The sequence below is a fragment of the Eriocheir sinensis genome, chromosome 15, assembly GCF_024679095.1.
Source record: "Eriocheir sinensis breed Jianghai 21 chromosome 15, ASM2467909v1, whole genome shotgun sequence".
Taxonomy (NCBI): Eukaryota; Metazoa; Arthropoda; class Malacostraca; order Decapoda; family Varunidae; genus Eriocheir; species Eriocheir sinensis.
This window is the reverse complement of record NC_066523.1, coordinates 675,765-697,896: the sequence shown is the minus strand read 5'-3', so window position 1 is coordinate 697,896 and position 22,132 is coordinate 675,765. Positions and strand designations below refer to the sequence as shown.

Below are 22,132 nucleotides of genomic sequence, written 5' to 3'. Positions count from 1 at the left end.
TACTTTAAGTCTAATTAATATTGTACGAGAAAAAGTAGATAAAATTATATTGCACAAGAACTACTTAACTAAATGACAAGCTAAACTAATGAGTACTGAGCTGACACTACGGTACATAATATAAAGAGTTTAGATTCATGCCTAATCATCAACCCTATTATTTAATGTGCTGTGAGCATTCAAAAGTTTAATTAATATTTTACATAAGAGATAGATATATATATACAGGGCGCGGAGGGATACATGGCAGCAGTCGTGTCTATGCAAGTGATGAGTATGCGCGCGTTTTTTTCTGTGCTCTCTTCTGAAGTCGGGAATCTGGGAATATACGGGACCTACCTTGGTGCCAGGGACTCCTAATGACTGGTGAGGAATCTAGTACCTTTCTAATAAGCCTTGTGTGTGTTGTAACGTGTAGGGAAAGGTTAGGTAGTGGAAAGAGTGGAGGGAAAATTATTTATGGCGCGGAGTAGGTTACGGGGACCTACAAATTCCCGCCTTATTCATCCTGTTTGCCCGCGTCACGTAATTGTATAATGGGTCTGATTTCATGTCGCTCAGTGAGATCCTATTTACGTAACGCGGAATATGTGATTATGTTTTGTGTGAGTAGGCAATCAGCAGGACAGTAGAGATATATGAAATAATATCTTCTCAAGTTCCATAAAATAACTAACTAGGCTACATCATGGCGAAAATATGTAGGGCGTATTGTTTCTTGTGTAGTTGTATAATCTGGTTATCATCATCATCATCATCATCATCATAATAATAATAATAATAATAATAATACTATACCAATAACTAAAAATGATAATAATTAAATAATAATACTTATGATAACAGCAACAGTAATAATGATGATAACAGTGATAAAGAATAATAATACGTGTTAATATTAATACTGTTATTATTATTATTATTATTATTATTATTATTATTATTATTATTATTATTATTATTATTATAATTACTATTATATCTTAATTTTTCTTTTCCTTCTTGTTCTTGTTCTTTTTGTTCTTGTTTTTCTTCTTGTTCTTGTTCTTCTTCTCATTATTATTATTTCTATTACTGTCATTATTATTAATATTGTTGTCGTTATCATTCTTATAATCATTACTAATATCATCGTCATCGTCATCATTATATAGTTTGTTGACAACGATATTAAAGCAGACACTCGTTTGCAATACTGAGAATGTTATGCGAGACGTTATAAGCCTTTGGTGAAGTTGGATTCCGTCAAAATGTGTGAATTATTTTCTAACTTGTTAAATTTCGGTGAAAGTGACACGGTAGTTAACTGATAAATTCTTCATTACACGGGATAAACTTTTTGCTCCCTTCACTTTTTCGTATCATAGGTGAGGGTCACTTAATCTTTCCTTAGTGCCCCAGTAGTGGAAGCTTGGCCTTGCGTCTGCCCTTACATGGGGGTGATAAGAACAACCTCCTGAGCCGCGGCCTTATGCCTCACCTCCACTACCAACACGCTCATTAGAATGTATAATGGCGGGGCTACGGCTAAAAGTCTTCATTTCCCGCCGCTTCTAGTCGCCGCTGATACTCACGTCAGCGGCCATCACATCACCCGTCCCTAGGCTGTTTAGCACCACAGCCGCCGCCGATGCTGCCAATTTTCTCGTCGAGGCGTCTAGAGAAGGGTTTTTCTGGGCACGTGTGGCTCTCTGGTATTGACTCGTGACAGGTAAAGGTAAAGACTGGGCATACACTGTAGCTGCACGTGTCCTCGGTGCTCATCTCCGTATCAGTGCCCCCATACTTTTCCTTTTCCCCTTTTTCCTCCAACTTAATTCATCTTTTGCCCCGCTTCTTCCTCCTCTTCGTTTCTCCGCTCTCTTCTTTCCTCTTCCACCTTCTTCTTTCCTATTCCTTCGCATTCCCCTACCTTCACTTTCTCATCTTTCTCCATTTTCCACCTCTAATTCACCTTTCCTCCCCTATCTTCCTTCTATCTCCTTAACCTTTCCCTTCTTTCACTTTCCTACCCCCCTACCTTCACCCGTTATTCCCCTGTTTCTTTATCCTCTCTTTCCTTCATTGCCTCATCTTCCTCCATTTTCCACCGCCTAAATTCACCTTTCCTCCTCTGTCTTCCTTATTTTCCTTAACCTTTCCCTTCCTTTACCTTTTTCCTCCCCCCACCTCCACCGCTTCCTTCCCCCTCCCTTCTCACCGCCGCGGCCGCCGTTGTCCACATCCCCGCCGCCGCCGATTACGGTCCGCTGAAAGGTTTTAAGAATGGGCCATTTTTCAGCATTTCCTAATAATTGGAATTCCTCCCCCGGATCTGATAAGCAGCCTCACTCTAATGGAACCACTTACTATCTTTATCGAGCCGTATTTTTCGCGCGTGGGAAATGTAACTTGCATCTTTTGTCGAGATTAGGCGCCGTGTTATTTGTCTTAAGTCTGACGTTGTCTCGCTTTTTACCGTGTTTGTCTTCTCTTCTTGGATGGAGTGCGTTAGGTTTGTGGTTTCGTGTGGTGGTGAGGGTGGTGGTGGTGGTGGTGACGGTGATGTGTTACTGTTGTTGTTGTTGGTGGTGTTGGTGATGGTAGTGGTGGTGGTGGTGGTAGGGCGCAATTGACAGTAAGCAAGATAGAGCATTGTGACACAGACGCATCTTTGTCTCTCACTAAAGTGCAGGGATCGTGGCGATATTCTCGAAGGAGGGAGTGAAGTTGCGTTTCTCTCCTCACCCCCTTTCTTTAACACACACACACACACCACAACATAGAGCGGCCTTCGTGAAACTGCATGGCGCCGGCGTCCCTCGTTTCGTGCCTGCCTGTCGTTTCGGCCTAATACACGGCGCCTATGCATAGGGTTGTTTCGGATTATTTACCGCCGCGTGGCTCACAGCGGCTGACAAGGCGAGACCAGGAACCCTTGCCACGGCGGCTTGGTGGCAAAAGGCAAACAGCTGGAAACTCAAGAGGAGGATATGTAAAGGACAACTGACTTTGACACTCCACCAAAATTATTGAGATATTAGTTTAACCGGATTTTGTTTTTCATTCATATTTTGTGCGTGGAGGTAAAATCTATACTGACCAAGCTGAGAGTCTTCGTTATTGTTATGTCGCTATTGATTTGTGTTCATGGCTTAAAGGTGTGTTATGGTATCCGTTATTCCTTGTTTCTGATATACTGGGTTATAAGACTTTACTCTTGGTCGACGCCTCAGTTGACAAGCAGATCAATGCTGAGTTATTAGACTAACTACTCTCTAAACTCTATAAAGAAATCTGCAACTGGGTTGTTAGAATAATTTATAAACCCAAGCTATTTCGCCTCATGAAAAGTTAAAAGGCCATTGGTGTATGTTATGTATCCTTCTTAAGCCCTGCGTGCAAATTTGAGCTCTGGCTGGGAACGTACATTCACATATCCAACGCCTAGCTGTGAATCCTCCTCCTTCCTGGTTTTGAGGGTACGCGGACACCAGCAGACACCGCGGGAAGGCAAAGGGTCATATTCTTAAACATTTCGGCTCCCAAGAGCACAAATTTGACAAGACTTTCATAGAAATTGTGGGCATTTCCAGGGGTAGTCTTATGACCCTTCTGGTAGTCTGACCCTTCTTCTGTGCCATGACCCTAAAACACACTCATTTGAACCCGACTGATCTCCTTTTCGGTCCTTGGAAATAGTTTATGTGAGGGGAGGAAGCGTCTGACAATACCGCCCCAAAGTGTGGTACCTTGATGTCAGGGCCGCCCTCGTTACTCACCCGGGAAGGCAAGTAAACCTGTCCCTTCAGACCTCAATATACAATCATCTCGTAAACTGATTTATGGCGTTCGGGTGTCCCTCCTCTCCCTCCTCCTCCTTTCTCCCTCACCTTTCGACTCCTTGTTTTAGTTAGATTGTATTGCCGCTCGTTTGTGAATGGGTGAAGAAAGGAGGGGATGTTCTACTTAGTTTGGGATTTGTCTTTTTCTTATTATGCATCTTTTTCCTTTTTTATTTCGTTTCATTGAGGCTTATTTATACGATTTTATTTTATGGGATTTTACTCTGAATTGATTTTTCTATAAATCGTTGCTCTTTCTTTATTTCTTATTTCCCTCTCCCCACTGAAATTTATTTATAGCGTAAGGTCATATTTTTCTGCCTGATATTTTGCTTCCATGTGTTGTCGCACAGATTGATATGTTTATAGTGACGCCTCTCTCAAGGGTCGCGTCCGCCTCCCACGACGAGAATATATACGCCTGGCGGCAACCTTTGGAGCATGCATATTTTCAATATATCCCTCACGACCTATTTTGAAGCCCCAAGTGGCAGTAGTTTGAGCTTTGTGCGGTCCATAACCTGGTATTACCTTACCTATTTTAAGAAGCGGCGACCCAATATGTAAATCCCTAGTGACTGGTGCGCGAGTTACACTTTGAAAACTCATGCTATAGAGTGCTTATTTGACAAGCACGAAGGGTACGCCACACAGTGGACAAAACAGAGAGTAACACCTCTGTTTTATTATTATCACTCCTCGTTCCAGCTGTCATTTTAGTCTATTCCAATTATCCTCGCAAATATACCTTCCCTTATTCTGAGCGTACATCATTGGTCAGCCTACAAACAGGACACTTTTCCTCTTAACTCGACTTGTATAATAAAAGTGGTTGGTGTATGCATGACGTAATCTCATTGATGGCTTGTGAACTTTCATGGGTAGTGTTTATTTTTAAGGTGATTTGAACAGAGTATACCACCGCCCTAACCTTGTGACAACCACTACCACCATCACCACCAACACCTAGCCACTCCCATTACCATTTCCACCACAACCACCACCACCACCAACACCATCATCACTACCTGAGCTCAGTAACCTTCCTCACCTGAGAGCTCAATTGACCTTACATCTGTTACTTTTAATCCTATCCTGTCCTGTCCTATCTTATGTATTTTATCCTGCACTATCCTGTTATACTTGATACTTTTTCCTATTCTACTTATTCTATCATTTCCTTCGTATCCATTTACACCTGTTTTCTTAATCCTATTTAATCCTCTATAATCCTATTCGATCCTGTATTTTCCTATCCTATCCTATCTAATCCTGTTCCCTTTCGGCCACAGCAGAAAGGCGTTTGTATTTGCAAGTCCGATCAAGGCAAGGAATTCAACACAACGGAACACTCACTCACCCTCGCTCCTATTATTTCTCTCTCTCTCTCTCTCTCTCTCTCTCTCTCTCTCTCTCTCTCTCTCTCTCTCTCTCTCTCTCTCTCTCTCTCGTAAAAGAAAAAGAAAATCAATGCAGGGTGGAGTTTGTATTATTCATGACCGCAGAAGTGCTTGAATGACCTCTTCTCTCTCTCTCTCTCTCTCTCTCTCTCTCTCTCTCTCTCTCTCTCTCTCTCTCTCTCTCTCTCTCTCTCTCTCTCTCTCTCTCTCTCTCTCTCTCTCATATCTATACGAATAAACGACCTACATACATTCCTAAAAGATATATGATTTAACTTATGTATATATGTATGTATGAATGTATGTATGTATGAATGTATGTTGGTAGGTAAGTAGGTAGGAAGTTTTTCGTAAATGTTTGTACTCGAAAAAAGATTATTTAAGAATATGATGAAAGGAGACGAAGAAGATGATTTAGGAGAAGAGGAGGAGGGAGGGATGGCTAAAATAAATCGGTGTTCTCGCTAATATTTCCACGGTAAAGGGTTGAGGCCGGTTCCTGGGAGCGTTGAATTGTTTAAAGCTAACGTGATGGAGAAAGATGGTGCTGGATTAAGGGTTTTAAGCCGCCATAACGGGCCAGTGAGTGTAAAGGAAAGGGCAGAGAGAAGAGGTGAAGTCAGCTGGTGAGAGAGAGAGAGAGAGAGAGAGAGAGAGAGAGAGAGAGAGAGAGAGAGAGAGAGAGAGAGAGAGACCGTCACATATCACACAATAATATCACGCTACGTAACATCGCAATCGCTCCCAGACAGTCACACTCATGGATTTCACGCCATTGTTCACACACACACACACACACACACACACACACACACACACACACACACACACACACACACACACACACACACACACACCTGTTACCTGTATTCAATGTACCTGAACACCCTATAATTAATTTACCTGAAGGAATTTTGTCATTACGCTTCTCACTCTTTTCTCACTCCATTTCCTAAGTTTTTTTTTTCCATCAATTTATTTTTTTCTTCGTCCTATAAAAGAGAAAGATGTCTTAAACTATGCTGCTAAGAATTTTGCTATCATCGTTCGCACCATTTTCACACTCTATTGCTCTGCGTATTATCTATTTATTATTTTTTTTCGTTTGAGGTATAATTGTTATCTGGGTCTAATTATAAGCAGCTGGATGTCAACGGAGAGCTTATTTTTTTATTAATTTTCAGCGTTGTTAAGAATATCCATGTATGTTATTACGCACTATTTGGATTTTAATCATTTTGCAAAGGAGTAGAAGACGAGAAAGGAGAGGAAAGTGGATCGCAGTGAAGCCAGATGCGCGTTGGAACTGAAAATCACTTGTCGTAAGCGATTTTTTTCCTTCTCATTTCTTGAGTTTAAAGACCGGACAGACTTTCAATGGAAGAATCCAAAAAGAGAGGAAACAAAATACTCAATCCCTTTCTCTTGACCAGGATTCTGTTTTCTTTAAGAGGTGGTCTGATACTCTCTCTTCTTCCTTTGCCTTTTGTGTTGGTGGTAAAAGTCTATCTGTCTATCTATTTATATACCAATCGGTTTTTCTCTTTATCTACATCCTAATCTACCTCCCAATTTTTTCCCTCATTTTTCTTCCCTTCGCCCTCTTGTCTTTGGTTACTCTTTCTCTCTCTCCCTCCTTTCCCTTACCTTCGCACCTTTGTCTTATTTTTTGGTGGTTCTAATACTCTTTCACCTTCCTCCTTTTCCTTTCTTTCGCACTCTTGTCAGCGTCACTACATCCTTGCCGTCCCTCAGAGCAGCAGGAGAAAGACTCACTCGACGCCCTCTCGCGGTGGAGGAAAAGTTGAGTTTACGGGCAAGAAATAATGATCTCTGAAGCCACAAAAACACTTTCCGGAGAGACATTACTGGGGTGCTTGGGGCGAGAGAGAGAGAGAGAGAGAGAGAGAGAGAGAGAGAGAGAGAGAGAGAGAGAGAGAGATAATGAAATAATGGCGTAATATAAATACACTGTACAAACAAACGTGGGGAGTCACTCATTGGAAAAGGCAGGAAGGAAATGGCGGAAAATGAAGAGAAGGAGGAGGAGGAGGAGGAGGAGGAGGAGGAGGAATAGACAAGAGAGGAATTAAAGAAGAGGAGGAAGAAAGAAACTAGGAGGTAAAGGAGAGTAAGAGAGATAAAAATAAGGTGAGGAGAAGGAAGAAGAGGAGGAGAAGGAGGAGGAGGAGGAGGAGGAAGAGGAGGAAGAAGAAGAGGAGGAGGAGGCATGAAGTGGTGGGAGTCGTGACGATAAATTATCAGCACAAGTGTAATGATTATCTCCCCAAAGGCGACGACTTGCCACGGCCACCACCAGGCTGCCCGGACCCTCGCACACACACACACACACACACACACACACACACACACACACACACACACACACACACACACACACACACACACACACACACACTCTCATTATACTTTATTTAGGTTCTGTATCCTTCTCGGTAAAAGTCTATCTGTCTATCTATTTATATACCAATCTGTTTTTCTCTTTATCTACATCCTAATCTACCTCCCAATCTCTCTCTCTCTCTCTCTCTCTCTCTCTCTCTCTCTCTCTCTCTCTCTCTCTCTCTCTCTCTCTCTCTCTCTCTCTCTCTCTCTCTCTCTCTCAGCCTCAGGAGATGAACTTCAGCAGCATCCGAACGAGAGAAATGTATCGAGATAAGGAATATAAGGATGTAATTTCTCCCTTAGGCGACTAACTTGATTGGGAGAGGAGATCAATGGCTTGTGATTGTGGTGGTGGTTGTGGTGGTGTTGGTGATGGCGGTGGGGCTGACGGTGTTATATGAGATGGGTAGTGGTGGTGGTAGTGGTGGTGAGAGAGAGAGAGAGAGAGAGAGAGAGAGAGAGAGAGAGAGAGAGAGAGAGAGAGAGAGAGAGAGAGAGAAAGTAAGTAAGTAAAATTGGAACGTAACAAGATTGCGGGCCAGAGTCAGTCAGTCAGTAAGGTGCCGCCCGGTGTTGGATAATGAGTGAAAGGCGAGCATTCAGACCGCCGGAACCATGCAATACTAAACTTATATGTAATCTGTGAGGGGCGCACCAACACACTCTCTCTCTCTCTCTCTCTCTCTCTCTCTCTCTCTCTCTCTCTCTCCTTTCCTTAAATACAAAGTGAAGGTTCGTTGGCTTGTTCAGGCAGGAGAGAGAGAGAGAGAGAGAGAGAGAGAGAGAGAGAGAGAGAGAGAGAGAGAGAGAGAGAGAGAGAGAGAGAGAGAGAGAGAGAGAGAGAGAGAGAAAATAATATAACTGAAAGCACGTACTGCGAATTACACACACACACACACACACACACACACACACACACACACACACACACACACACGGAATCGCATTATCAAGGGATCTCAACCTCATAGCAATGTTTGAACTTTGGAATATAGAGTTAATACATGCGATGAAAGGAATGGCGTGTGTGTGTGTGTGTGTGTGTGAGAGAGAGAGAGAGAGAGAGAGAGACTAAAAACATGGAAAAGCAGACAAAAGTATAGATTCTGACAAGAGACTAAAACACACACACACACACACTCACACACACACACACACACACACACACACACACACACACACACACACACACACAGCAGACAAACGTACAGACATAAAGATGAATTTAGATTAGACATGTTAGGGAACGAAAATATAACATAGTGTAGGAGAGAGAGAGAGAGAGAGAGAGAGAGAGAGAGAGAGAGAGAGAGAGAGAGAGAGAGAGAGAGAGAGAAAGGGAGTGGAGCGATAGGGCAAGGTAGGTGGGTCGGTACACACACACACACACACACACACGGATAAGGTTCAGCGGGCCGCCCATCCATAAGAGCCAAAACACACCCAGATATATTACTGTCTAAAAGCGCAAATAACAAATAGCCTGGGATTAAACAAGTGAGGGAACGGATCAGATAAAGGGAACAAAGCAGATACACAAATCTCCCGTTAAATAATTATTGGGTTGCAGGGGGTGGAGGCGAGGCGAGGTGCGGAGATGAGCTGGGCCGCCGCGGGGAGAGAGAGAGAGAGAGAGAGAGAGAGAGAGAGAGAGAGAGAGAGAGAGAGAGAGAGAGAGAGAGAGAGAGAGAGAGAGAGAGGTAGATAATTTGCCAGTTAGTCAGCAGGTCAGTCATTTTTCTAGTCAGTCAGTCAGTCAGCCAGTCAGTCAGTTAGTCATTCTTCAGTCAGTCTCCCAGCTAGTCAGTCGGTCAATTCATACAGTTAGTCACTCAACCATTTAGTCAGCAATCAGTCATCAATTCAGTCACCCAGTCAGCCAGTCAGTCTTCATTCAGTCAACCAGTCAGCTAGCCAGTCAGTTAGTTAACCCATGCACTTAGCAACCCAATCAGTCAGCCAGTCAGCCACTTACATAGCCAATCAGTCGGTCGCCTATCCAGTCACCAGTCACCCAATCAGTCACTCACTCAGTCATTCACTTAGTCAGACAAATTTCAATCCAGTCAGCCAATCAGTCTTTCAGGTATTGTTTAGCCACTCAGGAAGTCAGTCAACCAATTTGTAGTCCAATCAACCTAGAATCCAATTAGTCAGTCGGGCAGCCAGATAGTTAGCCATCAGGTTAATCAAATAGCCTGTCATCCAGCCGATCAGCCAGTCAGTCAGCCAGTTAGTCATCCAGCCAGCCAGTCAGCTAGTCCGGTTATCCCGTGATGGCTGAGAGAGGCGTGTTAACAAAGAACAAAAGCCAGCTGGTCCAAATTTTACATTATAGGAAGACGTAGTTCTCTCTCTCTCTCTCTCTCTCTCTCTCTCTCTCTCTCTCTCTCTCTCTCTCTCTCTTCCTCTCTCTTCCTCCTTTCTCTCTTTCCTCGTCTCTCTCTCTCTCTCTCTCTCTCTCTCTCTCTCTCTCTCTCTCTCTCTCTCTCTCTCTCTCTCTCTCTCGAGCACCCACTACCCCGCACCTCGTCTCGCCTCGCCCCGCCCTCCCCTCCGCTAAGTCGCTCCCCTCCCAAGTGGCAACACCGCCTCGCAAGGGCCGCCCGCCAGTATATCTTTCAAGCGGTAATTTGCCATCAAGTTGTGAAGCCTCGCAAGTTGGGTGTGAGGGACTTCGCGGCCTGCCTGCCTTGATTATCATACTTGGCTGGGTCCACACGCCCATCCCGGAGAGGAGTGGGAGGAGGGGAAGGAGGAGGAGGAGGAGGGGAGGGAGAGTGAGGAAGATTGGAAAGGGTTGGAAAGAGGGAATGTGGGAAGAAGTGAGGAGTGAGTATGGAGCTGAGGAGGAGGAGGAAGAGGAAGAAAAGAAGGAGAGGTAATGGAAGAAAGGAGTTGATTAGAAGAAAAGAAGAATAAGAGGAAGTTGAGGATAGTGAAGTAAAGGAAAGAAGGAAGAGATGAAGGGAAGGAAAGAAGAAGTTGGGAGTCAAGCAGATAAAGGAGAGAATGCGATAAGAAGGAAAAGATAAAGAGGGGTAGGAAGTGGAGGAGGAAGGAAAGGAAGAAGGGAGAGAGAGTAGGAGGGATAAAGAGGGAGGGAAGGAGGGAAGGAAATAATTAGGACGAAAGAAAGTAGGAAATATAAACAATAAGGAGAGAGGAAGAGAGAGACTATAGAGAAAGGGAAGGCAAGAATCAACTAACGAGCGGGAGGGAAGAAGGTAAGGAGAGAAAGGGGGTGAGAAGAAGAAGACGTACTGGAAGAAGTGGAGGGAAGGCAGTAGGGAAGATAAAAAGTAAGGAAGGAGAGGGAAAGGGAGGGAGGGAAGGTAAGGTAAGAAGTAAGGAGAGAGGAGGGAGGAGGGAGGGTCCGGCTGAGAACACGTTTGATGGAGATGGTAGGATCGATGGGGAGGATGGTAGTGATAGCGGTGACGATGGAGGAGATAACGGCGGTAATGACGGGCGGCGAGATTACTGTTATTACCGTGATGATGATGAGCATGGGGGTGTTTTTATCGCATTAGCTTTTGCCGGGGTGATGTAGGGCGTCTGGCCGGACCTTAACTCACCCCACAACCCCTCCATCCCTCTCCCTCGTGATCAGGAACACAGAGAGATGGATGGCCGGAGGATGACTGGAGATAAGATGGATGGGGGTGGAGGGGCCTGTCCAAGTGAGGAGGACGGTTGAATAAGCAAGATAAGCGCCTAGTGGATGGTTATGTTGCGATAAATAGATGGGTGAGCAGATAGGATGGATGGCTGGTTGGAGGCGTTGCGGGCGTATGAATGGGGGGAAAAAGTGACTCTGGGATGGCTGGTCTTGATGGTGGTGGTGGCATGAAGGGGGGGAGAGAGAGAGAGAGAGAGAGAGAGAGAGAGAGAGAGAGAGAGAGAGAGAGAGAGAGAGAGAGAGAGAGAGAGAGAGAGAGAGAGAGAGAGAGAGAGAGAGAGAGAGAGAGAGAGAGAGAGAGAGAGAGAGAGAGAGAGAGGACTTGGGTCTTATACAGGGGTGTGTTTTGTGTGGGATTCAAGTACATAATGAGATGAGGATGAAGTTTTTGGAGAAGGAGGAGGAGGAGGAGGAGAATAAGGAGGAGGAGGGAGAGGAGGAGGAGGATTAGGAGAAGGAGGAGAGGGAAGAGGAAGAGGAAGAGGAAGAAGAGGAGGAGGAGTAGGAGTAGGAGAAGGATAAGAAAAGACGAAGGGGAGTGATGATAATGAAAAAAAACAATGATAAAGGGAGTAATAATATTAATAAATAACACTAAAAAGGATATAAAAGCGAAAAATAATAAAGAAATGAGGCGGGGCAGTTGCTGAGTGGTTAGCGTGCCGGCTTGGTTTCCATGAGGACGCGGGTTCGTGTCCCGCCCGCCGCCACAAGCTGGGATATTTCAGTCACCACCGAGTGCTCTAAGACTACCCATATGCTGACCCCCTGTCATCCCGGACTTTAGATTTTGTCTCTTAAGAGAGGCTCAAAGATGAGCTCCGGGGAGGGGGAGCAGCATAAGCCAAGCAAAATGGCGCCACTATTTATTAAAACACTTACCTGCGCCATTACAAGCAGGGGCCAACCATCAGGCCTCTCCGGTGCTACAGGCAGAAACGTAAAAATTAATGAATAAAAAAAATGAAAATAGAATAAAATAAATAAACAAACAAATAAATAAATAAATAAAAAGAAACGAAGAAAAAAACGAGAACCTTCATTGATGAAAACTGTACATGAACAATAACCAGGACAAAAATCAACCGTAAGAAGAAAACAAGAAAGAAACGAAGAAAAAAAAAGAAAAAAAAGAATAAGTCGCCGTATACCAACAACAACAAAACAATAACATTCCTTAAGACAAACCCATTTTAGGAACATCACCACAGGAATAGCGAGCATGCAAGCTGACTTACATAACTAACCTGATCCACACACACACACACACACACACACACACACACACACACACACACACACACACACACACACACCTGCGCCAGTCAAACCTTAGCTCCTCTCTCTACGCCACACTTTATCAATCACTGACGCAACTTAATCACCGCTGACTTCGGCCAAAAGAAACCACTTCTACGCTACCATGGAATTCAATGGCCACGGCATGTTATATCGATATTCGGAAGTAGAGTTTTAAGTGGGCGTCGGATATGGATGATAATTTGGAGGACATTACTACTACACTTTACTTCTACTATTTGGAAGGATATTAGCACCAGGCATTACTACTTAAGATAAAAAGAAACCACTTCTACGCTACCATGGGATTCAGTGGCCATGTGATAATCGTTTTTCGGGAATCCATGTTTACAAAGCGTCAGATAAGGATGATAATTTGGAAAAAAACGTAGTCCAGATCCTGCCTCATTTTCGTTTGTGTGATTTATTAATAACTTGTGGATAATTAAGTATTTCTAAGAGACGAGTAATGATAAAATCTGGTATCTTAACCACCATTGAGTTTTACATTTTGCATATACATTTGTTTCCTGATTAAATAACATCTTGCTTTGCCACTGAGAAGGAGGAGGAGGAGGAGGAGGAGGAGGAGAAAGAGGAGGAGGAGGAGGACTTAAAATGAAGGAGGAAGGACACTATCAGAACCACAAACAACCCCAAGAAATAGCAATATACAAGCATGAGACAGAGAAAAAGAGACGAAATGGAAGAGGAGGAGGAGGAGGAGGAGAAGAAGGAGTAGGAGAAGGAGAGGGACTTAAAATGGAGGAGGAAGGCCACTATCACAACCACAAGAAATAACAACTGCAAGCATAAGTGATAAAAAGGAGGATGAGGATGAGGAAGAAGGAGAAGCAGAAGGAGGAGGAGGAGGAGGAGGAAGACCACTCGTTTAGCTATTTGGAGTGGTGATTGTGGAGTTGACGGGCAGTTGCTTCTTTCCCGAGACTTATGATCGGCTTTTGTGTTTTACAATTAAAGTTTGCATTCATCGGAGTGCGGGCCGCGGCGGGAGAATGGATGGGCGCCGCTCCCTCGCCGGGCAGCGCGGAGGCATTGTTACGGGGCGCGCAGGCTTAAAGGGACGCGATTTGTTATTGTTTCGGTTAGAGTGAGAGAGAGAGAGAGAGAGAGAGAGAGAGAGAGAGAGAGAGAGAGAGAGAGAATCATGAACAAGAAGCAGTAACAAGAATAATATGTCTACGTGTTAAACCTTGCTTGCAATATACCGAAAATGACAGTGACACAGAGAGAAAGAGAGAAAGAGAGAGGGGGGGGGGTGGCTGGTTCTGCTTCTAGTAGTGGTGGTGGTGGTGGTGGTAGTGGAGGAGGAAGTCGTGGTGGTAGTGGTGAGGAGAGAGTGTCGGGGGAGAGAGATGGAAAGAGGAGGGGGCTGGTTCTGCTGGTGGTGGTGGTGATGCTAGTAGAGGGGGAGGTCGTGGTGGTTAGGCGGGTGTCGGGGAGGCAAGGGATGGGGTCGGCCGTTAGGTAAAGCGAGGGAATAAGTTTCTTTCAGCCTCCACTCGTGCGCGTGTTAATCACCCTCCTCGCATTGGCAGCGCTAAGTGACCAGTGTTTATCTGGCTCGCTTGGGGCCAATAAAACTCATCGATCTGGCTTCTCCGCTCTCCTCGCTTCTCTCTTCCTCTCAGCTCTTTTCCTCTCTTCTTTCATCTTGCTAACTTATCTGTAATCTTTTTCCTTGTTTGTGTTCGGTGTCTTGGCATATTTTTCCTCTTTTCTTCTTGTGTTTTATGCAATTTCTTCTATTTTCTCTCTTTTTTTTATAAATCTGAATATTTTTTTCTCATAGCTTCTCTTCTCTTTTCGCTTCGCTTTCCTCTCTTTGTGTTCAGCATCTAATTATCCTTCCCTCCTCTCTTCTCCTCTTTTATCCTCTCCTCTTCTCTCCTCTCCTTCCCTCTCTTCTCCTCTATTGCTATCTTCTCATATTTTCTCTTCTTTTCTCTTTCTCCTATTCTCTCAAACGCCTCTGCATCTTTTAATCCTTTTCCTTTTTGCACGATTTACAGTGTGTGTCGGAGAGCGTTTGCGGTGCCTGGAACAACAACAACAACAGTAACAACAACAACAACAACAACAGCAGCAGCAGCAGCATCAACATCAACGCAAGGTCTGTCTGAGGCGCCTCCTGCATGCTGTTTAAGGTAGCCGAGTTAATTAGCATATTACCTATAAAACCCTTCTCTTCCTCAGCTTGGGCCGTTCCTTATGACATAACTCTTGTTTACTGCCGCATTTATTATGGTCGGAGACAGGGAATAATGCGCCTTCGGAGGGTCGGGCGCGGAGGCGGGAAAACAGAAAGACAAGCGTCGGTAATGAGTTGGCTTAAGACGCCTTCCTTATGTTTGGGTCTTCGTCGTTTGTGTGCCTCGCTCAAAACACCTGGTGGTAAAGACACTCTCAAAACATCATCTGGGTTGGTGTATCTTTCGTTCTGCCTCGCTTGAAACACCTTCTGCATTAGTTAGTGTGTCTGAAAACCAACTCTTGCATCACAACTTTTCTTAGTGTGAGAGCAAAAGATGGAACAACGTATGTGTGTCTTCGATGTACCCGACTCTAAATCATCTGCATCGTTCTGTTACGCTCCCTTCGAAACAGCAGCTCCCTCTTTCCTCTTCCCCTTGGAGTGAGAGCAAAAGAAGGAAATATATATAAGTACAGTAGTGGTGTGTCTTCGGTATACCATGCACGCTTTCAACACCATCTACATCAGTATCTTCGTTCTGTTACACTCCCTTCAAAACAGCAGCTCCTTCACCCCTGCCCCCCTCGGAGTGAGAACGAAAGAACGTATACGAGTTGGTGTGTCTTTGGTGTACCATGCACGCTCTCAACACCATCTGCTCTGTGTATCTTCGTTCTGTTACATTTGCTTCGAAACAGCAGCTCCTTCACCCCTGCCCCCCTCGGAGTGAGCGCCAGAGAACGAAGCAACACAAGGTACACGAGGCATGAACCTCCCTCTCCGCTTCTCGCCATTTGCAGTCCAATCTCCGTATCGAACTTGACCTTCACACACATTGTTGAGTCAGCGCGTGAAAGCCAAGGCGAATAGACTCCTATGCAAATGCCAGTTTATCAAGAGAATCCAATCTATTTACGCAATGAATAGTGCAAATATTGTGGGAGGAGATGCGAGCGCACATGTCTGCCTCCGCCTTATTCATCTGGGAATATTACAGGGTATGTTATTAACTCCAACTCTGTTTAAAGTAACAATTAGTGGATGGGCGGGAAGGCGACTTGTCGACCACTAGGCGCTTTGTTTACACTTGCCTACCAATCAACATCCCTCATACATCACGCCTGGGAGCCCGCAACACGGAGGCCCCGGCGTACTGGTGCCCGCCAAACCCGCCCTTCCCGACCCGGCGTGGAGGGCCCAAGACGCAGGGCGAGGCTGCGGGGATAGGTATTTACTGCCCTATCGATATAACTATCCTTATCAATGCGATCCTGGTGGTAAATAGGCGTATCCCGAGACTAAAAAAGAAGGCAATAATAAAACTTACAATCTCCCTTCACTGGGTTCCTATGCAATTACTCCGCGCCGCCGAGCTCGTCTTAAATAACAGCTTTCCAAACACTAACTTATTAAGAATAGCTCATTTACATGGCTAAATAGAGAGCAAGGTATACATCGACGGCGAGTATATCACAATGGGCCCAGACAGGTACCAATTATTGAAGGCAAACTGTGGCTTGAGCCCTATCTAATACCTTTGAAATGAATCTTATCGTCCGAGGCGATCACACAAGCTATTGTTTAACGGACTCACTCGCCGGCAATAATACATTCTGATGCGATGCCCGACGAGGCTTGCATGCCCGCTGCCTCCAGGACCTCGACCCTCGCCAAGCACGCCCATACACCTTTGTCACCCTCAAAACCCCCACACAAGAAACATCTCCCCTCCAGAATCCTAAGCACGCCCATACACCTTTGTCACCCTCAAAACCCCCACACAAGAAACATCTCCCCTCCAGAATCCATGCACCACCACCACAACCCCCTCAGCGACCCCTGTATGCTCGGTGCCTCCAGGACCTCGACCCTCACCAAGCACGCCCATACACCTTTGTCACCCGCAAACCCCAACACAAGGAACATCTCCCACTCCACAATTCTTGCACCTCCAACTGAACCACCTCAACGATCCTTGTATGCCCGCTGCCTCCAGGACCTCGACCCTCGTCAAGCACACCCATACACCTTTGTCACCCCAAAACACCCCCACACAAGGAACATATCCCCTCCACAATCCTTGCACCCCCACCACAACACACTTAACGACCCCTTCATGCCCAGTGCCTCCAAGAGCTCGACCCTCACCAAGCACACCCGTACACCTTTGTCACCCCAGAAAACACCCCCACACAAGGAACATTTCCCCTTCCACAGTCCTTACACACCCACCTCAACCCCTCAACTCCTTCTCCTCCTCTTCCTCGATGCCTAATGCCGACAGGACCTCTACCCCCGCCAAGCACACCTACGCACCTTAGTCACCCCTGAAAGAGCCCTTCTCAAGCCACCCTCCTCTCCCCCCAACAATCCTTACACCCCCACCTCAACCCCCTCAACGAAGCCTGTATGTCTTGTGCCTGCAGGACCACGACCCAGGACATCACCCCCTCCAAGCACCCCCACCACAACCCCCTTCGTCACCCCCATATCCACATCCAGAACACAACATTCCTCTCTTACCACGTCCAAGCATTCACACCACCTCCTAGACCCCCCAAACACCCTTCCAGTACCCCGTACACCCCTTTAAATGCCCCCTCATCGCACACCCCACCCGCACACAAGCCTTAACATCACCCCTCACCGCTTCCTCACCCTTTTCTCACCCTCATTCACTTAGGTCAATATCAAATCGCCTCCTCTCCCACACTATATATACTTATGACACCTCCTTTTTCACCCCATCTCCCTCATATCCCCCCCGCACTCTTACCCCTTTTTACTCATGCCGAATATAACCCTCATTTATATACTTATTTTTCTCCCTCACCCCACCACACACTGTACGCTTTCTCCCTCACTCGTCATATACTTCTTCCTTCCTTATACTTCCTTCTTTCCTTTCTTCCTTCCTTTCTTATCCTCTTCCTTACACACACCAGGACAAAACACAGATGCTCACTTACACAAAAGCACTCCCCACCCCTATGTAGTTCCTCCCTCCCTCGCTATACTCCCCCCCACTCCAACTCACCCATAAGAAATCCTATACCTTCTCCCTCATGCTATCTCTCACTAATGCACTCCCAACCTCCATGCACCTCCAACCTCACTATAGTCTCCCGCCCCAACTCACCAATAGCATATCCTACCTCCTTCACTCTCATTCTAAGTCTCTCATGTATGCTTCCTAATCCCTCTCATTCCTCTCATTCTCACTGTGGCAAAAACAAAACTCATCAGTGTACCCCTCCCCCCCCCCTCTCTCTCTCTCTCTCTCTCTCTCTGCACTTCTCTTTTCACTCTACCTCACCCTTCCCCCTCATCCCCCATCCTACACCCACCCCCAGCACCGCCCTGACCCGCCCCGCCCCGCCCCGAACCAACCAAACATCTCCGCACTGCTACTGGTATACTTGCCCCTCACCCCATCACCCCCCAGCCCCGCCCCGCCCCATGCAGTCAGGCCGTAGGAAGGGGGCGGGGCGCTGCAACCTGTGAGGGGGCGGAGCAAGATAACGAAGGTGCCGCGACTGTGCAGAGGCGAGGTGAGGCGAGGCGAGTGGGGCCGGCCATTGTGGGGCTGCCGGTGGTGTTTGCATAATTATATGTTGCCTTAATGGGTCGTTGTGAGGCGCGGAATAGGGGGTGTCTCGGCGATGTGTGCTGAGGCGACGGAGGCTTAACACTACAGCTTCCTACTGCTACTGATGATTCTGCTCCTTTTTCTTCTCAATCTCCTCCTCTTCATCCTTATTCTCCTTCTCCTTCCTTCTCAACATCATCCTTATCCTCATTTCTCCTTCTTCTTCATAATCATCTAGTTCTTGTTATTGTTCTCCTTCGTAGTCTCACTGTCTTGTTCTTTTTCTCTCCCCTATCTCCTTCGCTCCTTTTTCCCCTTCTCTTTCTCTCTCTACTCCTTCTACCTCTTCTTCCTTCCTATGTCCTCCTTCCCTCCTGATTCCTTCTCTCCTTCCTCCCACTTTTCCTTCCCTTTCTCTCGCTTCCTTATACCACCCACCTCATTTTCCTTCCTCTCCCTCTCATTCTTTCTCCCCATCTCATTCCTCTCCTCTCCTCTCTCTCTCTCTCCCCGTCTATCCCCCATCCCTTGGTCAATTTTTCCTCCTCCTCCTCCTCCAACCATATTTCTCCCCTCCTCCTCTTCCATCATGGCAAGTTGAAAGTCCATCTTCTTATCGGAGCAGCCTCGTTGGTGTTCTTGGTGTGTGTGTGTGTATTGAGTGGCGCCTTCTGGACCTCATCCCCTGACTGACCGACCCTCTGTTATGTGGATGCTTCTCTTGAGTCCGTATTAATAGGTTTTGTTTCGCCTTTGGTTCGGGGGACTTGCTGTCTGTACCATGGGTGGGTGTATTAGAATTGGTGTTCTTTGAGTGTGTATTGAGTGGGGCCTACTGAAACTCATCTATTTGCTGACTGGTTCTCTGTGCTTCTCTTGAGTTCGTGATAAGAGGTTTTGTTTCGCCTTTGGTACGGGGATCGACTTGCTGTCTGTACCGTGTGTGTGTTGATATTGGTGTTCTTCGATCTTATCTCTTGACTGACTCTTATGTTATGTGTTTGCCTCCTTGGGTTCATGATAAAAGGTTTTGTTTCGCCATTGGAAGGAGTTGAAACGTGATCACAAAAACGCCATTCATATTAATCTTAACGAGACGAGTGAGAGCTAGGGAGAACAATGAAAGGAAGAGATTGTTAGAAAGCTGATGAGGGGAAGAAGAAGAAAAAAAAATGTGAGCGCATAGGAAGATGATTAGAAGATGAAAGATAATGAAGGAAGTGAAGCAATTGGAAAGAATGAGAAACAAAAACGAAAGAAGACGAATGGAGGATGTGGACAAGCAGACGTGGGAAGACAGAATTAAGACGAGGAAAAAATACGTAATAATTCAAATTTCACTTACACACACACACACACACAGAGACACAGACACACACACTTCCCTTGTCTGACTGGCTGCCTACATCCCTCTCTCTTATTCCTCTTCTTCATTTTCTTCTCTCCAAATCCTTGCCCTCTATTCCATCTGCTTATCCCTGCCTTTTCTTCTGCTCCTCCTGCTCTCACTCCTCTCTGCTTGCTTCCCTTTCTCTTCTTCACTTACTCCCTTTCTCTCATCCCCTTCCTGCTGCTCTACCTGCTTATCCCCACCACCTCTCCGCCTGCTCGCCTGCCTGCTCGCGTTGCCCCACAAGCCTTGATGGTATCTCGCGGCTGAGTCGTGAAAGAGCAAAGAGTGTTTTTGTGCGGAATGTTGTGTAATGCCGAAGATTTTGCCAATTGGCGCACTAATCCATACCGCATCTCGACTGGCAAATTGTCCCGATATTCATCCTGTGTGTATTGGCACGGCACGCTTATCCTGGTGGCCGCCTAACACCCGCCCATTAGCCGCTCGCAGCCTCGTAACCAATGCTACATACGCGAGGAAAGGAGTTGGTATATAGCCCTGATTGTTTCTCTTATGGTATATTATAGCGTATTGTTGTATTATCTCAAGCCAATCAGTACTACGTATATATGTATTTAACCTGTTATCTATTACCGATACTACATTCATGAGGGAAGGAGTTTATATTATAGCCGTGACTGTTTCTCTTATGGTATATTATAATGTATTGCTGTGTTATCTCTAGCCAGTCAGTTAGTCTTGCTGCCATATAACGAATACTACATACACGAGGGAAGGAGTTTATACATAGCAATTATTGTTTCTCATATAGTCTGTTGTGTGTATTGTGGTATTATCTCAAGCCAGTCAGTATACATTAACCTATTAGTCTCGCGGCCTCATAACCAATACTACATACACGAAGACGGGAGTTTGTATATAGAAGTTATTGTTTCCGTAAGATTCTGAATATAGTGTCATTGAATTATCTTAAACCCAAGCATTAGTACTACATACCTAAGTACGGATGAGAGAGAGAGAGAGAGAGAGAGAGAGAGAGAGAGAGAGTAACCCCGAAAGGTGTACGTTATTTTCTCTCTCTTTCTCTCTCTCTCTCTCTCTCTCTCTCCCCCCCCGCCAACAGGTGTTCTCGGCTCCCATGACTCACCTAACATCGCAGCTGACTTCTTTAAACCCTCGTCGTGGACTTACTATTATAATTACAATTAAACCGAATTAGCGAGCCGTCAGCGATTACACGGAAAAACGTTTATAAATAACTTTAAAAATTACTCTGAGCCAGACTTACGGTGCGTGCATTCTTGACCTCTCTTCCTCCTTCTCCTCCTTTTCTTCTCCTCCTCCTCGTCCTCGTCCTCCTCTTCCTCCTCCTCTTTCTCTTTCCTTTCCTTGTTTCGTGAAATTAAATGGACAAATCGTATATAAATGAAACAACTAACAAACACAAAGCTATATATATTTGTGGTGCTAATTCATCCCTGTCCTCCATCCTCCTCCTCCTCCTCCTCCTCCTCCTCCTCCTCCTCCTCCTCCTTCTGCGCAGAGACCATCAACTCCTTCAAGAAACGCATTGATCCCTCCTAGTCCTCCTTCTCCTCCTTGACGTAAAGACAACCCGTTCTGAAGAACTGCCTGAGAAATACCGCCGCATGATCAAGCAGTATGAACGTAAAACGGATGCCAGTAACATCATAATCTCAGGAATCCTCCCGAGGGTCGGTGCCGAATCTAGCTTTTACAGTAAGGCCTTTAGCACAAACAACATACTTCAGTCCCTTTGCTCACAAGAAAACGTCCAGTTCGCTAACTTGTGGAACAGTTTTTACTACGATTCAGACTTGTTCCTTGCTGATGGCATCCACTTAAACCCTGTTGGAGCAGCCCGTTCCGGGAGGCTGCTCTGTGACCAAGTGGCTCATCGAAAGCCAAAAAACGCGGAGACGAGAACACCAGCAGCTCCACCGTAAGGGAGCACTCAACCCGCGAAACCCCCGACTCGAATCACATTAAAACTTGCTATGTAAACGCTCGTAGCCTATGTAACAAATTTGAAGACTTAGAAGTCCTCGCAGCTACAAATCATTATCACATCATCGGAGTCACAGAATCTTGGATAGACACTTCAAATAGAGATTTCATTGCGGAATATAGATTACCGGGTTATACCATCTATAGTCATGAAAGAGAGAACAGACGGGGTGGAGGCTTTATCTTTTATATCCACAACTCTCTCCATCCAGTATCCGTGAAAACAGATATGATAACCAATGTAGACACGGTCTTCATTGAAATTAAAAATAAATCTCGTAAAATAGTAATTGGACTTATCTACAGACCGCCAGGGCAGACTCTTGATATCGACC

The 22,132-nt window shown here is 45.6% G+C and overlaps 1 long non-coding RNA gene across 1 annotated transcript in view; it reads left to right on the top strand.

Annotated features, from left to right (window-relative positions):
- The first annotated feature begins 257 nt into the window (after window positions 1–257).
- LOC126999058 (uncharacterized) overlaps window positions 258–22,132 on the top strand; it is a 54,293-nt gene continuing 32,418 nt past the window's right edge. Inside the window, exons 1-2 of the long non-coding RNA XR_007753118.1 lie at window positions 258–366; window positions 14,645–14,745. This is a non-coding gene — a long non-coding RNA (uncharacterized LOC126999058). The remainder of the gene's footprint in view (window positions 367–14,644; window positions 14,746–22,132) is intronic.